The 17,101-nt window shown below is 38.8% G+C and overlaps 1 protein-coding gene across 20 annotated transcripts in view; it reads right to left on the bottom strand.

Moving 5' to 3' along the window:
* SRRM2 (serine/arginine repetitive matrix 2) overlaps window positions 1–1,984 on the bottom strand; it is a 57,498-nt gene extending 55,514 nt beyond the window's left edge. For 10 of the 20 annotated variants that reach the window (XR_015746099.1, XR_015746101.1, XR_015746098.1 and 7 more), the window contains exon 1: window positions 1,499–1,984. The gene's annotated coding sequence lies outside the window, so the exon portion shown is untranslated. Of the gene's footprint in view, window positions 1–1,201 lie in introns of all 20 variants that reach the window. The other 10 variants (XM_087948183.1, XM_026677574.2, XM_087948188.1 and 7 more) reach the window with 7 other exon arrangements.
* Window positions 1,985–17,101: the final 15,117 nt, after the last annotated feature.

The following is a 17,101-nucleotide window of genomic DNA, read 5'->3' as shown; positions in this document are numbered from 1 at the left end:
TGGATATATCCTCCACCAAGTGCAATCAAGAAAGACTGCAGTATTTTTTCTATGAACTGACTACTTTTCCTTTTGGTTAAAAATTCCTTATTCTCAAACCCATTCCACATCCCAATTACACATTTTATCACTCACCCACATTTTTCCTTAAAAAAATGCCTATTTCCTTCCTATTCATAATTTGTATCTCACCACCAGATCCTATATTTTTATTTTGTTAACAATGGGGAAAAAATTAATGGTACATGCTTTCTAGAGAAACCCTTTTATTAAATAATTTCATATGTTCTATACAACTGCAACCACTATCCATTCTTGTTTTCCCTAACCAAAACCTGTAGTCAATTATCCAAAATTATTCAGCCCACAATTTTGCCTCAATTCTCAAGATTCAACACCTGCATTCAGATGTTTTATCTTCATATATATTTCCTTAATAGATATTTCTGGTTTATTTCCAATGGTTCCCATTCAACATTTCCTTCCCAATAAAGGAGGCAATCCTGTGTATATTAACATGAAAACTTACTGGGACTTTCTTCTGAGTAAGAATTGGCCTGCACAATTCCTCCTCTAATCTTTTTACAAGCTTATCATTGAAACCACCACCCCTTTTTTTAAAGGCTAAACATCCCTATAAAGCTACCACCTACCCACTAGATCCCTATCATTTACTAGTAATAATGGGTTATACTGTATTATCTTCCTTCCTCCTTTACAGGCTTCTACTATCTTTTCAAGAACTGAGTAAGTTCGTGCCTTGTACTCTTTTAAAAGGAAGCTCTCAAGTCCAGCTCAGCCTACAAACAGCATAAATAAACTACAAAACTACAACTCATTTCCATATCGTTTTCTCTAGCAACATTATAACAAAAATAGCTTGCTCGGTGTCTTTAAAAAATTCTTAGATTAATCTGATAGTCTGGGAATTGCATGGTGGTCCCCCTTGTATACATTTTAATCAGGCCCAAAACTGCTTTGCTTCTTTTTTTATTAGCCAAGGCTTGGTAGGTGCTGCCATCTGCTGTGACGTTTACTTCTTACCTTCCCTCCTAAAAGTCCTCAACCTACCGACCTGTAAGGCCTAGTCAGCCCACTATTCTAATTCCTTGCCACCTCAGGCCCGACCTTCCTCTCTAGCAAGCATCCCAGCCCATTAGGCCTCCTCCTCCTCCAAGGCCTCCCGAGGCCCGCAATTCACCTTTACCCCTGCTTCGAGGTCCTCCCTGTCTTCCCAATACACGAAGGGCAAACCTCGCTTGCCTCTTACCTCAGCACCCGTAAAGGCCACCCCACGCGAGCGCATACGCGCGCACACGCACACACACACACCGAACTCGCGGCACCGTCTGGCCCTCCCCACGCACACCTCCCCAGGCTTGCCGCGCCACCCCGGCCTCAAAGCTGCTGCTTCTCAGCGTCTCTCTCCTCGCATAGCCCCGCGTCCCCCGACCCCTCCTCTGGCTTTTGCCTGCGCCACTCGCTCGCGCTCCCTCACCCGACGCAGCAGCAGCAGCCGCCGCGGCGCAGGCGGAGGGTGAGTGGAAGGGGGAGCGGGGGCAGGAGGTAGCCTGGAACCTCCCCCCGTCCCCTCCAATTCGCTCTCGCCAGGAACCCTCTCCGACCGTTGGCTTATGGGAAGTGGAGTTCGTAAACGGCTCGGCAGGTCCTCCCTACCCGCAGAGGACGAGAATAAAGACTACTTATCCCGAGATGCCTCGCAGGCAGCCCGAAGGTCGGCCGCCATTTCCTAAAGCGCTCTGGGGGAAGCGAGAAGAGTGCCTCGGGACCGAGTTTTCTCGTTTTCTCCTCTTACTTCCTTTCCTTTGTCTCTGTTGTTTAGTCGCTATCATCAGACAGACAGACAGACGCGCAAGACACTTCAGGAAATACCGCTCCAATCCTGGGGGAGGTTGGAAGAGGGAAAAAGGGATGTAAATATCCGTTCCTCCCGTCAACCACCGCGCTGCTCTAAATTAGAGTTTAAGGGAGAGTAGATCTCGCGAGAATTTTGTGGCGGAGGACATGTGCATCGTGTCTACGTTCATGAAACGCTATTCCTGTGAGCATTGGGTTTTCGAAGAATGCTGGGAATTGTAGTTAAGATACGATTATCCTGTCAAAGCTGACGCCCCACTTTCTTATATAGGCGGAGTACACATTCCACTTGGAATTGCGAACTCCCCTCTTCTGTAAATTAAAAGAAGTGACTTGTTTTCCTAGAAAGATTTTCCCGTAAAGCCCAAAGGAAAACTTTTTAAAAAATCTTCCGTACTACTGCAAGAGGGCGGATTAAAGCGATAGCCATACTGCTTATGTTTTCCCGTCATGCACGGGCCTTCCATTTTGTTTTGTTTTTAAAAAGCTGTTTTCTGTTTCACGATGTGATAGGTTGGATTCAATGGTAGAAAGTCGCAATATTATTTTTTAGAATCTGCATTACAGTGGACAAAATGCTGGGAAATTTGATTTCTTCTGTTAATAGAAAATCGATTTAGACTTTCTTAAGCTCCCAGATGCCCCTCAGCTTTAACACATCGAAATATTCTAAACTGCCCAAAGAGTTGCCAGGACAGTGAAAAGACTTAATGGTGGCACTACAGAAGAAGTCAAAATGTGGCATAGTTGTTCAGTCATACAATAATACAGCAATTCATGCATACTAACTTTACTTAAAAGATTTTCAAGCTACTGTACTCATATTACCTGGTACCCTCAAAGAAAATCAATTTGTGATGTAATATAAGAGGTTTGTTTGACGTAATCATGATTAAACGGGTATGCATTGCTTGGCTCAACTCAAATTTTATTGAATTTCATGATACGTTGCATTATTAATAAATCACTCACAGGCTGTCTTTATCATTGTACCAAGTGGTGGGCTCCCTTGAGCTTGATATATCGTGCAAATACAACCAATGGTGAGAAATCCTTTCTCACCATTTACAAACTTGATTTCTGGCACTCATCTCGGAAAGAGTAGCTTGTACCTCCATATACTGCCTTAAAGTGGTTTGGTATATATATTCATTAAAATGAATTAGAATAGTTTTTGCATAAAAAAAAGAAAATACCCCTTGTAAAATCTGTTCTCTGGGAAGGCACAGTTCCAATGAAAATTAATAACCCATCAGATGTGAACAATGCAATAATGGAGAACTGTACGGGGAGCAAGGAGATAAGATAAATTGCAGGTCGTGTGTCTGAGGTGATCTTATAAACACATTGCTGTATCTAATAAAATTGACCACAGATTATACTTGAACAAAATGGATGTAATTGAAAATCACTTATACAATAAGAACAATGGTTGAAGAAGTACACCAGCAAATTAAAATCTCAAAAATCAAAAAAATTTGGTCACCACACTATAAAAAAGATGCTGAGAGTCTAGAAAAAGTACAGAGAAGAGCAATCAGGATGATTAGGGGACTGGAGACTAAAACATGAAGAACGGTTACAGGAACTGGGCCTGGCTAGAGAAGGACCAGGGGAGACATGATAGCAGTCTTCCAGTATTTGAGGGGCTGCCACAGAAAAGAAAGGGTCAAGCTATTTTCTAAAGCAACTGAAGGCCAGACAAGGAATAATGGATGGAAACTGAACAAGGAGAGATTTAACCTGGAAATAAGGAGAAACTTTCTGACGGTGAGAACAATCAACCAATGGAACAGCTTGCCCTTGGAAGTTGTGGAAGTGCCATCACTTGAGACTTTCAAGAAGAGATTGGACTGCCATTTGTCAGAAATGGTGTAGGGTCTCCTGCTTAGGTAGGGGGTTGGACTAGATAACCTACAAAGTCCCTTCCAACTCTGATTATCTGTTATCTGTTACTGCCAAGAGTTTCTGACCGGCTTAAGGTTGACTCAGCCTCCATCTTTCTGAGGTTAATAAAATCAGATTGTTAGAAGCAATATGCTGACTCTAAAAACATTTTAGAGAAGGCTGTAAAGCACTGTGAAGCAATATATATATACTAACTAGATATCTTTCAAGTAGCAGAAGCAAGTCTGCAGATTGTTTTCAAAAATTCCTGGGTATAAGGCAGATAACTATGAAGGACATTAAAGGCATGTACGGTCCCAGAGACAATTTCACATTAATATAAAGCATCCTGTAAGCCACTTTCCAAATGAATTCATCTACTATTTTGGACATTTTCAACAGACAATTTGATACTATTTTTTGCATTTAAATTTGGATTATTTTTTTTTAAAGATATGGTTATTCCTTCAGTGATTGAGTTCAGACATAAGCTATGGTTTCCTTAACTATGATAATTGGGATATCCAATTTTTTGGATTCAGATAACTCAATCAAAATCAGAGAAACTGTTGTGGGAAATCCCCCCCCCCTCCGAAGAATGAAATATTTTGGGAAATATGAAAAAGAGCAGAATATTATATTTCCCTAAAGAAGAAATGGGGAAACATCACATTAGAGGCAGAAAGCAGCCTCCAGTCTCTCTTAATAGCCCACAGCAGATGCCAGTACTTAAAGCTAAAGAGCTTATTGAAAGAGGAAGCCAACTATCTAGATGGCTCAATTCATAAGCAAATCAAATACTGCAGGCAAAAATCCATTCAAGACAGGATATTTCAAAACTCCCTGCAGCAAATGACAGCTAAAACATGCAGAATGTAGAATTAGTACAGCAGCCCCTCACCCAAGATCCAGCACAGGATGAAAGCTATTAGCCACAATAGGAATTGCCCAAAACCCTTTCAGAAACCAAGCCACTTCATTGCACAACACACACACACCAGCAGCATTTCAGGACCTGTATAAAAATCTTGGCACTCATCTAGATAATTGTTCAGCTGACCCAGAACTGCATGCTGTCTTTACGTGTGGTTATGTTCATCATTACACTTTCTTTCCAATCCACCTCCATTTTATTTTATTCCCAGCTTGGACCTGAACCAGATGGATTTTCTTTCCAACACTGTTATTATTTAAGGTGATGTCTGTCTCAAATCACCCAGTTTGCAACAGGATTTCATCAACTAAATTACCATTAATCAAACTGAATTGTGAACTAAGTCATAGACATAGTGCTATTCTGTAGAAATAAAACATCCACTGTCATTCCTCACAAGTGATATTTCCAACAATGTGGAATGCATAAATTACAAGAAGAAACTTGGAAAGTATTGTCGTATTGACCAATGAAGAAATAATTGAGCTGATATGACTGAAAAGAAAAAAACTGAAAAAAATATATGGAACTGTCACTGGACTTCAATTTCTAATCAGGGTGGGATTCTACCGGTTCGGTAGAATCGGTTGTTACAATTCTGCAGTTCATAGAACCGGCAAATGAACCAGCTGGTCCCGCCCCTCCCCACCCTCCCCTCCCTGCCCAGTCCTTATCGTGCATGTGTGATGTCATGTCATGTGCGACATCGCTGACTGCATTCTCCCCCGCCCAGTCATTCCTTACAGTATTTTTTCCTCCCGACGATCAGCTGTTCCAACGATCAGCTGTGCCAGGATCCCCCTTGTTGTCTTACTGCTTCACCAAGGAGTCTTCCCTGAGGCTCAGGCACAGGTACTGTGCTCCATTTTTTTGCCTCCTGGGCCTCAGGGAAGCCTCCTGGGAGTAAATATGGCCTCATAGGAGGCTTCCCTGAGGCCCAGGAGGCAAAAAAAAAATGGAGCACGGGGGTGGAGGGGTTGCTGCAAAAAAAAAAAAAAAAAGAAGCCACGCCCACCCAGACACATGGCCATTCCCACCTAACCACTCCCACCTAGCCATGCCCACTGAGCCAGTAGTAAAAATATTTGCATCCCACCCCTGTTTCTAATTCATATTTTTATACAATTAAAAAAGCAATATCTTTTTTACTTGAACAACAACTACTCCTTTTGCATGTTGGTGTAGAGCTTCTGTGCTTAATATTGCATAAATATCTAACTGTACTCAAGTGTATTTATTCTTGCAGTTGATTCTATACCTTGAACTCAATTCCATTGAGTCCAATGGAACTTAACTTGCAGGAACAATACAGGCTATTCCAGTGTTGGTGAACCTTTTTGACACCGAGTGCTGAAACGGGAGCGCGCATCCTGGAAACCAGAACAGCAGCCGCCCGGTGTGCATGTGCATGCCAGGAAGATGATCTGGTTTCCGGCATAAATATGTGCGCTGGCCAGTTGTTCTTTGCCCAAGCATGCATGCCAGAGACCAGAAGACGAAGTGGCTGGTGCACATGTGCACTCTGGAAGCCGGAAGATCATCTTCCCAGTGCGCACATGTGCACCGGGTAGCTGCTCTTCCAGTTTCTGGTGCTCCTGTGCGCATAAAGACCAGCTGGCCAGGCTTCCGGTTTGAGTCTCTTCGGCGACGGACTGAAATCCGCGATCGTGTGTGGTTTCGATCTGTGCTTGCCGCCGGAGTGCCCTGAGCCAGCTGGTTTCGGAGCTAAGCCACCCCATAGAGGTGGTGAAGAGGGGGGAGACTGCCAGCAGGATCTAGGAGAGCCGCATCTCTCCTCCCCAGTTGGCCATTACTCCCCGAAGGCGGTGGTAGTGGTGGTCAGAAATGGCCACCTCAAACAAGAACTCGACCGGAAAAGAATGTGCAAGAGGAAGATAAGAGGAGAAAATTTTGCTTGACAGGGTTAAACTGAAAAAGCAACAACTAAGGTACCCTGGAATTTTAAACTATAAAAAATAACATTGTTCCCAAAGAAGATTTTGAAGCAGTGAAGGAGAGAGAGAAGGAAAAGGATTTGGGTTTTTTTTTCTTCCCTTCCTTATACTGACAGCTAAGAGACTTAAGCAAGAAATTGGAAAAAAAAATCTACTTTGACATTAATAGGCATTTAAGATGAAAATAAAATGTCAAAGGGATAATAAATATTTCTGGATAGTTAAAAGTTTTTAGAAGCAGGAAAGGAGAAAAAAAAAGAATAAAGGGGCAGGATCTGGAAAAATGAAAGAGACTGCCTGGAACTAAGGAATGGAACTGGAACTAAAAGGAATTTACAGTGAAACTTTAACAAGATTCCAAAAAGATACATTCTAACTGAAAAAATGGTAACAAAATAATAGAACCCTAGGAAGAGAAAGTGGGAAAAAAAGAAGCAAGAAGAAACAGCCTTGAAAGATTTGGATTACTTGGTGATTTTTTGTTTTTGCATTTAAATGACTAAAATCAATTGGGTGGTTGTTTAAAAGTGTTTAAAATGGCATCACTCTTAGAAGAACTGAAAATGGAACTTAAAAAATGGAAAGAAGATGCACAAGAAGGGAGAGGTTCTTTTGGCTTCGCATTTCAATTCTTAGAAATGGAGATCTGGAACTATGAGAAACAACAAGAAACGCTTGCAGAACAAGAAGATTGGGACAAAGAAGAAGCCATCTTTAATGATCAAGTAATTCTATGCGGGGGGGAGGAAAGGGGGGAAAGAGTGAAAGGTTTAAGACTAGAAAAAACAGCCAAAAAGAAGAACGGTTTGAAAGATAAGTATAATATTAGAAAGCAACAGAAGAGGGGATTACAGAAGAGAGAATTAGAAATAGAGAGACAAGGGGGTAAAAAAGGGAGGTAGAAGAAGAGGGGGAAGAAGGAAAGGAAAAGAAGTTATAAAAGACAGAAACAAGATATAGAGAAACAGGGGAAAGATATAAGGGTTGAAACCATAAGCCTGTTTAGAGATAATGGGTGAAAAATTAATTGTAAAAGGGATTCTGTAAAGGTACATAAGATAGTATTGTTGTATTATAAGTAGAAATTATTTTAGAAAATATGACTAAAATGATGGACAAAATATTCACTGTAATGTAGTGGAATGTTTGTTAATAAATAAATGAATCAAAGTGAATGAGAGAATTAAATTAGGAAAGGATGGGAACATCTTAATTATTATTAATGATCTATAAAAATATAAGTGAAGAGACATATGGAAAAAAAGAATTAATTATGGAAAGTTTATAAGTGTTCACAAAGAAGTATGATATTCAATTGAAAAGAAATGTTAAAAATGTTAAGACTTTAATGAATATTAATGATAGAATTGAATTGGAATGGAATGTGTGCTTTATTTACATTATATATATATATATATATATATATATATATATATATATATATATATATATATATATATATATATATATATATATATATATATATATATATATAATTTGTTTTCTGAGGTTCTCATGGTATTTGTATGTGGATCTTTGGTTATTTGGGTTTTCTCCCGCGTATTTCCAATCTTATGCGGGAGAAAACCCGAATAACCAAAGATACACACACACACACACACACACACACATATATATATATATATATAATCTTTTTATTTTATTTTAAGAATATAGTGTGTATTTTAAGAATGTACCAAGCAGAATTCGATTGGAAGTTATGTATTATATTGAATGTTATAATCTTAAAGGTATACATTGAAGCTTAAATAAGAGTTGAATGGATAAAATTAAAAGATATAAAGGTGCCATACTCCAATTAGTAACTACAGGGGAAATTTGTTTAATGAGAAAAGCTAATATGGAATTGAAACAGGACAGACAAAAGTATAAATATAATGATTTGAATTGAGATCAGATAATTAAAATAAAGTTGAGAAAATTAAGAGGGGAAAAACTATGTAGAAAATGCAAAACAGTAATAAGATATGGAATAGAACACAAAAATGAGCATGAAATTGAGTTTGTGTCTGTATGAAGAAGTGATAACCCGGGACCATGCTATGTTCAAAAAAAGATGTTTTATTTGTATTATGGTGTTTTGTTTTGTTTTTATGAAAACCCAAACAAATTTAAAAAAAAAAAAAAAAAAAAGACCAGCTGGCCAGCGTGCCAGGATCCAGAAGAACAACAGGCTATGGCTCACGTGCCTGGAGAGATAGCTCTGAATATCACTTCTGGCATGCGTGGCATAGGTTCACCATCAAGGGGCTATTCTATTGCATCATGGATTTTAATTTGTACTACTTTCAGACAATTGAATTGAATTGAACTGAATTTTATTTGGCCAAGTATGATCAGACATACAAGGAATTTATCTCAGGGGTGGGATGCTACCGGTTCCACCTGGTTCTATAGAACTGGTAGCTGTGAAGAGCAGCTGACACCGAACCAGTTCGGTGTTTGGCCCACCCGCTAGCCCGGGCTCTAGGCTGTCCTTTATTCCTTGCTTTTCTCTCCTCAGCTGCTTTGCATGGCATAGCTGAGGTTGAAAAAGCTGGAAAGAAGACGATTTTCAAATGCTGTGCACCTGCGCGCAGCGCTTGTCAGCTGTCCAGGAAGCACAGCTGATTTCTTGCAAATGCTGCACACGTGCGTAGTTTGGAGAACCAGAAAATCGCTTCACTGGATGGCCCCACCCCTCCCCACCCACTCCTCTTTACCTGGTATGCAAGCCATCCAACTTGCCTGGTTTGGTAAGTTACTAGTTTTCCTTTTTTTTTCCCCCAACCATCAGCTGTTGTGCTCGTTTGGGAGATTTAGATTAGCTAGAAAGCAGGAAATCCTTGGATTTCTTGCTTTCTAGCTAATCTAAAAGCAGAGCCGAACCTTCTTTAGGACTGAAGCTTCTACTTTTCATTGCAGTCAGACTCAGGTAGTCGATTAGAGATAGATCTCTACGTGATTCTGTGATTCTGTGAGCAACTCAATCTACCTGCCTGCTTTGCCTGTTTTGGGGTAAAAGTTGCTCTTTTTTAATAAAAAGTCAATATTTATGTACGTGGTGTGTTGTGAGTTAATTTTGTGAGTTTGCTTGTCAGCAAATTTTATGAGTTTGCTTGCAAGGAAATTTTATGTGACAGACTCAGGTAGTCGATTGGAGATAGATCTCTAAGTGAATCTGTGATTCTGTGAGCAACTCAATCTGCCTGCTTGCTTTGCTTGCTTTTGGGTAAAAGTTGCTCTCTTTTTTTTTAAATAAAAAATTCAATATTTACAAAAATGGTGTGTTGTGAGTTAATTTTGTGAGTTTGCTTGCTAGCAAATTTTATGAGTTTGCTTGCAAGCAAATTTTATGTGACAGACTCAGGTAGCTGATTAGAGATAGATTTCTAAGTGAATCTGTGATTCTGTGAGCAACTTAATCTGCCTGCCTGCTTTGCCTGCTTTTGGGTAAAAGTTGCTCTTTTATAAAAAAAAAAAAACAATATTTACATAAATATTTATAATATTTACATACAAGCCATGACCACCAAGCCATGCCCAGTCAGCAAGCCACACCCACCCAGTTACATGACCACCAAGCGATACCCATAAATTAGGCTACATCCACAGAACCGGTTGTTAAGAAATTTGAATCCCACCCCTGATTTATCTCCGGAACAGAAGCACTTAGTGTACATGTAAAGTAACAGAATCATCATCATCATTATCATTATCATCCCAATCAAAGGAAAGGAGTAAATAAGAAGGATAAATAATAATACTACAATACTACTGTATATTTACCTATTACATAGATAAATATACACAGACAATTAGGTGTTCAGCAGAGTGATAGCACAAGGGAAAAACTTACTTAGACCTTACTTACAACTTACTTTCTTAGTTTTTGGGTTTTTGATAGGAAGTTTTAGGAGACAAAAAATACTTAGTATAGTTTGTCAACCAAGCCATTATAACTTGTATTACTCATTGGGAATCAGCATAAATAATATCAATATATAAATAAAATTATTGTGGTTTATAGCCCAGTGTGTAACACAAAGAAAATATTTCACAAACCACTCATCTAGTGATGCGTTTCCATATTTCCCTTTGGAGCAAACAAGTGGTAGTAAACAGAAGAACAATGAGGTAAGAGAAAAACTAATAAAAACTAATTTATGCCAACACTATTTACTATAGCTATTAAGGCCTCTTTACTTTTGCAACTCATCCTTGTTTCTGTCACATCAGTGTTCTGATTAATACATTGCCTTCTATTCTTAAAAACTCTTCCCTTTTTAAAAAATATATCCCCATATCATCTCCTTTTTCATCTTGATCCATTCACTCTTTTTTCATGCATTTGTTTTGTTATTTGATCCCCTTTTATTTTTTCCACATAACTAAAATACTTCAATGTAAATCTTTTATGTTGGCTACTCACTTTTGTAATCATAACCTGTTTATTCTTGATTCTGTTTCTTCTTGTCTTACCAAGCATTGACATTCATTTCTTGAACTGGGCCACAAATTATCTATAACCTTTTTACCTTTCCACTGGATCAAGGAAAATTCAGCACAGCCAACTCGCCACAGTCATCTTATCACAGCCAACTCACCATGGGACAAGTCACTGCAGACATTAATTCAATGCGATAAATGTTATCTGCCACTGTTTCTTTGATATATGGCAATAATGTCAAAGAAACAGTGGCAGATAACATTTATCATGTTGAGTTATCCTGCATGGAATTTTCTGTGAGGAGATAGCCATGGCAAATTATCCCATTCCCTTTCCAGCCGTGGGTTGTATGCTTTACAATTTTTCCATATATTTTAAATAAACATTCTACCAAAGAATACAAATTCATCTCTCTGCTCTAATTTATTGCTATTTATGTATAACTTGCAATTGTTCATTCGTGTTTCTGATCAGCAGTCCTGATATGATACATTTTCAGGTCTATGCTGCATGATACAATCTGTCACACTGCAAATCTTTTGGGTACTCAGCCAATACTGCATTGTTTAAATGCAAAAATACATGGACCTTCATGTTCCCAGGCAACACATCTCTTATCTCACTACACAAGCAGTTCTAATACATTTATCTATAAATTTAATCAAGCAAGGGGATATCATACATCTTGTCTTACTCACTGTTCACAAGTGGTTTAACAATCAATTGTTGGGCAAAATATAATTTGGCAATATATGAGAATGCAGTGTTTTTACACAGTAGATGACTGCACACTTCCCAACATGGCTAAGTAGCTATCTGCATGATGCACATAAACAGGGGAAGTAAGATGATTTTTCACAAAACTACAAGTGTAGGTCTATGTAAACATATTTTCATATAGGATTTAAGATATTTTCAAGCTTTCATAACAAGTCAGATAAGGAAGTAGTAACTAGTAGCAAATAATTGCTCCTGAGTGGGAAACGTAGTTACCAAAATCGCTGAAATGATTCTAGAAAACAAGAAAAGAACTTTGCATAACTTTCTATGATTATACAGAACATGATCCTTCCACACAGAGGAACTTGAAGAATATAATTTTTCACTAACATCTGGGTTAACAGATGTTTCTCTGCGCAAAAAGAAAATACCTGCTGCAAACTCCACATAGGAGTCAGGAAGGGCATCCGGCTAATAAATGCTCAGCTCCACTCAGTTGGCCCAATTCCACTGCAAAACAAGAGATTAAAAAGTGTGTATATACATACATATATATACTCTCTCTCTCTCTCTCTCTCTCACACACACACACACACACACACATACCAGTGGTGGGATTCAAAATTTTTTACTACCAGTTCTGTAGTCGTGGCTTGGTGGACATGATGTGGCTTGGTGGGTGTGGCTTGGTGGGCATGGCATGGGAAGGATACTGCAAAATCTCCATTTCCTCCCCACTCCTGGGGGAAGGTTACTGCAAAATCCCATTCCCTCCCCACCCCATTAACCTTCTTTCTAGCTCTGAGCTCCTGTGCAGGGCAACAAAAGAAGACCCAGCTGATCGGCTCGGGAGGCAGAGAATAGATAGGGGTGGGGCCAGTCAAAGGTGGTATTTGCCGGTTCTCCGAACTACTCAAAATTTCTACTACCAGTTCTCCAGAATATTAGAACCTGCTGAATATCACCTCTGATACATACATACATACACACACACACACACACACACACACACACACACACACACAAGGTGGTATTCAGCAGGTTCTGACCAGTTCTGGAGAACCGGTAGCAGAAATTGAGTAGTTCGGAGAACCAGCAAATACTACCTCTGACTGGAGACTTTACAGTATCCTTCCCCTGCCACACCCACAGAACCAGTAGTAAAAAAAATTGAACCCCACCACTGAATATATTCTTGTATTTATGTGTATATATTGGAGGGGGGGATGAATGAATTATAGAACTGTGGAAGGGGAAGGGACCACATGGACCATCTAATCTAGTGTTTCTCAATCTTGGCAATTTTAAGATATGTGGGCTTTGACTTCCGATGGCAAGGCAAGGACGAACAGAGGTGCAGAAGCCCGTCTGTGGTTTCAGTTAATCTCTTTTTGCGGTTGGCGCGATCCTTTGAGGGTGCACGAGTCCTGGAGAGATTTGTGCTGGCGTGGGGGGAGACTCGGGTTGCAGTGTGGGGAAGGCAACCCCCCTGCAGCGAAGAGGAGCCCTCCAGAGCCCAACGAGCAAGAAATAGCCTCCTATCAATGGGGGCTCCGAAGTCCGGACTGCCACCGATGTAAAGAAGTGAGTGAGTGACAGTTTGTGAGATCATTGGGGAAGAGTGTGGCAGAGAAAATTAGCGGCGGAGAGGAGGATTGGAATGCCATAGACTTTTATAAGGCTGTTACAAGTGTCTGTCTGGAGCCCTAAAAGAAAGCGGCCAAAAAGCGGATGTGAGGCAAGTGAAAGTGAAAGGGCTTGGCAGACAGAAGAGAGAGAGAGGACAATAACGAGTAAAAAGGGAAGTTTACGAGGTTGGGAGACTAGCGGCTGGAAGGTGCCTGGAAGTTGTGGAGGATTTGGACTATTTCATTTGATTTTTATTCTGAAAGACTTTATTAAAGTGGAGACGGGAAGAAGATCGGAGCTGACGGAACAGAGACAGTGTGGCACCACAGGTGATATTTAGAAACCCTGAAGCCATCATAACAAAAAAACGGATATAAACCACTTAACAGCCCTTTAGGGAGCATACTGATCTAATTGAGGAGGTGGTTCCATCTGAAGAAAATCAGGAAAATTGAACTTAGGAACACTAAGACAAAAAGTAAAAGTGGAAACTTCCAAATGTGTGGAGATACTGTATAATTGCAGTCACTACTCAGCATTTTTTACCTCCCCACTTCCGGTGCATTTGGGGTGAAAGCTCTCAAACTTAGAGACAGAAAGCTAAAAACTTACTTCAAAATTCCTCCCCCCCCCCCCCTTTTTACTCCCTTTTTTCTGTATACATTTGCTCAATTTTTTTTTCTTCTTTTTCCCTCATCATCTGGCGCTATGATGAACTATCTCTCCTTCTTTACTCTCTCTTTATAATGATTATAAATATGCGTAGTGGGGAAAGGAAAATTGATTGTTGTAACTGATTTAATTGATTTATTAATAATAGTGATAGTTATACTTTGATTAGATATATAGGGAAAATAGTAAGAACATTAAGTATTATTTAATTAATAAGTATAGGATTTTATGTATTAATATTATAATTTATTGTGTGATCACAATTAATCCACTTGGGAATGAATGTAATACTGTTTGTGTTTAAGAATATTTAAAATAAGGTTAGATAAATACACATATTTATTTATAATATTTAAATATAGGTGGATTTGGAATATATATATATATGGCATTCAGCTTTGTTTGGGTATTTTCCCACGTCATTGTAGTTGTGCTTTTAAAGTTGTAGCAACGTTTCAGCAGAATCTCATCTGCCATCATCAGGCTTCTGATTGATCAGGCTTCTGATTCTGATTCCAATCAGAAGCCTGATGATGGCAGATGAGATTCTGCTGAAACGTCAGCTACAACTTTTTAAAAGCACAACTACTATGATGTGGGAAAATACCAACAAAGCTGAATGCCATACATGTAAGTACCCGCGAAAACTTAAGAAAATGTATGTATGTATGTATGTATGTATGTATGTATGTATATGTATATGTATATGTATATGTATATATGTAATGAAGTTATGTATAGAGGCTGAGCATAGACCTTACAAAATTATATATGTGATTTAGAATTTGGATTTAAAATAATACAGTGATAATATTTTTATATATAAGTACTTATACTCCAGTAACCAGTTAAGAGCACAGCTATCCAGCAGATAGATAGATTAAGTAATTAGATACTGGTCAATCCTAATACAGAGATTCTATCACTGAATGTTAATTTGGGATAATATAATTAATATAGTACAACAACAGAAACAAATCTTAGAAGAAATGACTTCCACAACTACTACAGCTCTGAAAACTGGAAGAAAGGTCACCCCGACATTTACAACTACGTCGGCAACAGCTTCGCCCATGGCACAAAAAACCATAGAAGAAACATTACCAGTGGAGAAACAAGCTAACATCTCGAATGCCAACATCCAATCAATTTTGCTGACTTTACAGGAATCGATGACGAAGCTGCAAGAAACAATGATGAAAAACCATGATGAGATGAGAGCAGATATCATTGAAATAAAGAGATGGGGAAATTAAAAGCAGAAATGAAAGTGGATATCTCCAAAATAGAGGACAAAGTTGGATTATTACAGCAGGCCTTGGAGAAAAATGAAGCAACAATAAAAGAGGTAGAGAAAAGGACTGAACGAACCGAAAGGAAATTAGAAAGGGTAGATGAAGAATTAAAGAATGTGAGTAAAGAAATGGAGGACTCACTGGTCTACCTAGAGATGGACAAGGCTGCTACATACTTGAGATTCCAAAATGTAGTGGAATCCAAAGAAGAAGACCTGGAACAACTAATGAATACTGGCTGGACTATTGGAAAAGGATAAAGATGACATCTTAAGGGAGTTTGATGAAGTTTACAGGATTAGCACTAATTATGCGAGACGCCACAAATGCCCAAGAGAAGTCCATATATGATTTAGCGTAGAAGGAGTGTCCGGATATCATATATAGGATGTCAAGAGATGAAACAATCACGTATAAAGGTAAAGAAGTCTTGATTCTCAAACAAATACCAAGAAGAGTAAGAGAACAAAGATGAGACTACAAGTTCTTAGCAGCTTACCTAAATCAGAAAAGAATCATATTTAAATGGCTAATCCCAGAGGGGATGTTAGTTTTTTGGAACAAAAGGAAAATTAAAATAGACTCCATGGAAAAGGCCCAGGAATTTTATGAGCGATTGGTAGGTGCGGAAGACCAGAGCAGTAAGGAGGAACTGGAAACAAACTCCCAGGAAGATCAAGGCTATCATAAGAACAGAGATGGAACTTTAGGAAATCAAGGAAATACTCATCTACATCAGGAGAGAGAAGAAAGTAGGACACATCTTCAGGCACAAGGAGAGACCGGAGCCATTACAAGACAAAGAGCAAAACAGAATTAATTAAATGGAAGAAGAAAAGAAACTACTATCAATTAATATAAATGGTTTAAACTCGATGATAAAAAGGAAAAGGATAATAGCTAAACTAATCAAACAAAATGCTGATATAATATGCCTACAAGAAACTCATATAAACAAAACAGTTGAAAAATACCTAGAATGTCCGAAATTAGGGAAGCTATTTACTGCACCAGCAGACATGGGAAAAAGAAAGGGATTGCAGTATATGTTAAAGAGGGTTTGAAAGCAGATTTAATATGGTCGGATTCTGAGGGAAGAATTCTGGTTTTGCAGATCTGGATTAATGCCATCCCAATTCTCTTAGTGGTAATCTACGCCCGAACGGAGATCAAAAAGAGTTTTTAAGCATCTTTATGGAAAATAGTAGGATTGGAAAAAAGAAATATTTCTATCATAGGAGACTTTAATTCTATTGCTGATTATCAAAAAGACCACAGTAATGGGGGGAAGAACAAAGGGGGGAAAAGAGAACTTCCCAAGATATGTATGGAAATGATGAAGGAGTTAAATTTGATTGATATATGGGGAAGATCACATCCCGAGAAAAAACAATTTATATTCTATTCAAATCCTCATCAAATATGGACACTTGGAATTCAATTAGTGAGATTTCTTTTTCTGCCTCTTCCTCTTTCCCTCCAAAAATTCCGCTTTCTCAATTGAGTCAATTCTATGTCTCTGTTCTTGCCATGTGAACATTAAACCTTCTGGAATCAGCCATCTATAATTCACCTCTTTTTTAAGTAGCATTTTAGTCAGGAATTGGTATTCTCTTCTCATCTCTCTCACTCTTCTGGGTATTTGTTTCAAGACCACAATCTCCTTGTCTTTATATTTCAA

The sequence above is a fragment of the Notechis scutatus genome, chromosome Z, assembly GCF_049901735.1.
Source record: "Notechis scutatus isolate UNSWTSFEM ecotype Mainland chromosome Z, rNotScu1.2, whole genome shotgun sequence".
Classification (NCBI taxonomy): Eukaryota; Metazoa; Chordata; class Lepidosauria; order Squamata; family Elapidae; genus Notechis; species Notechis scutatus.
The sequence above is the reverse complement of the archived record's forward strand: the minus strand, read 5'-3'. Positions and strand labels throughout refer to the sequence as shown.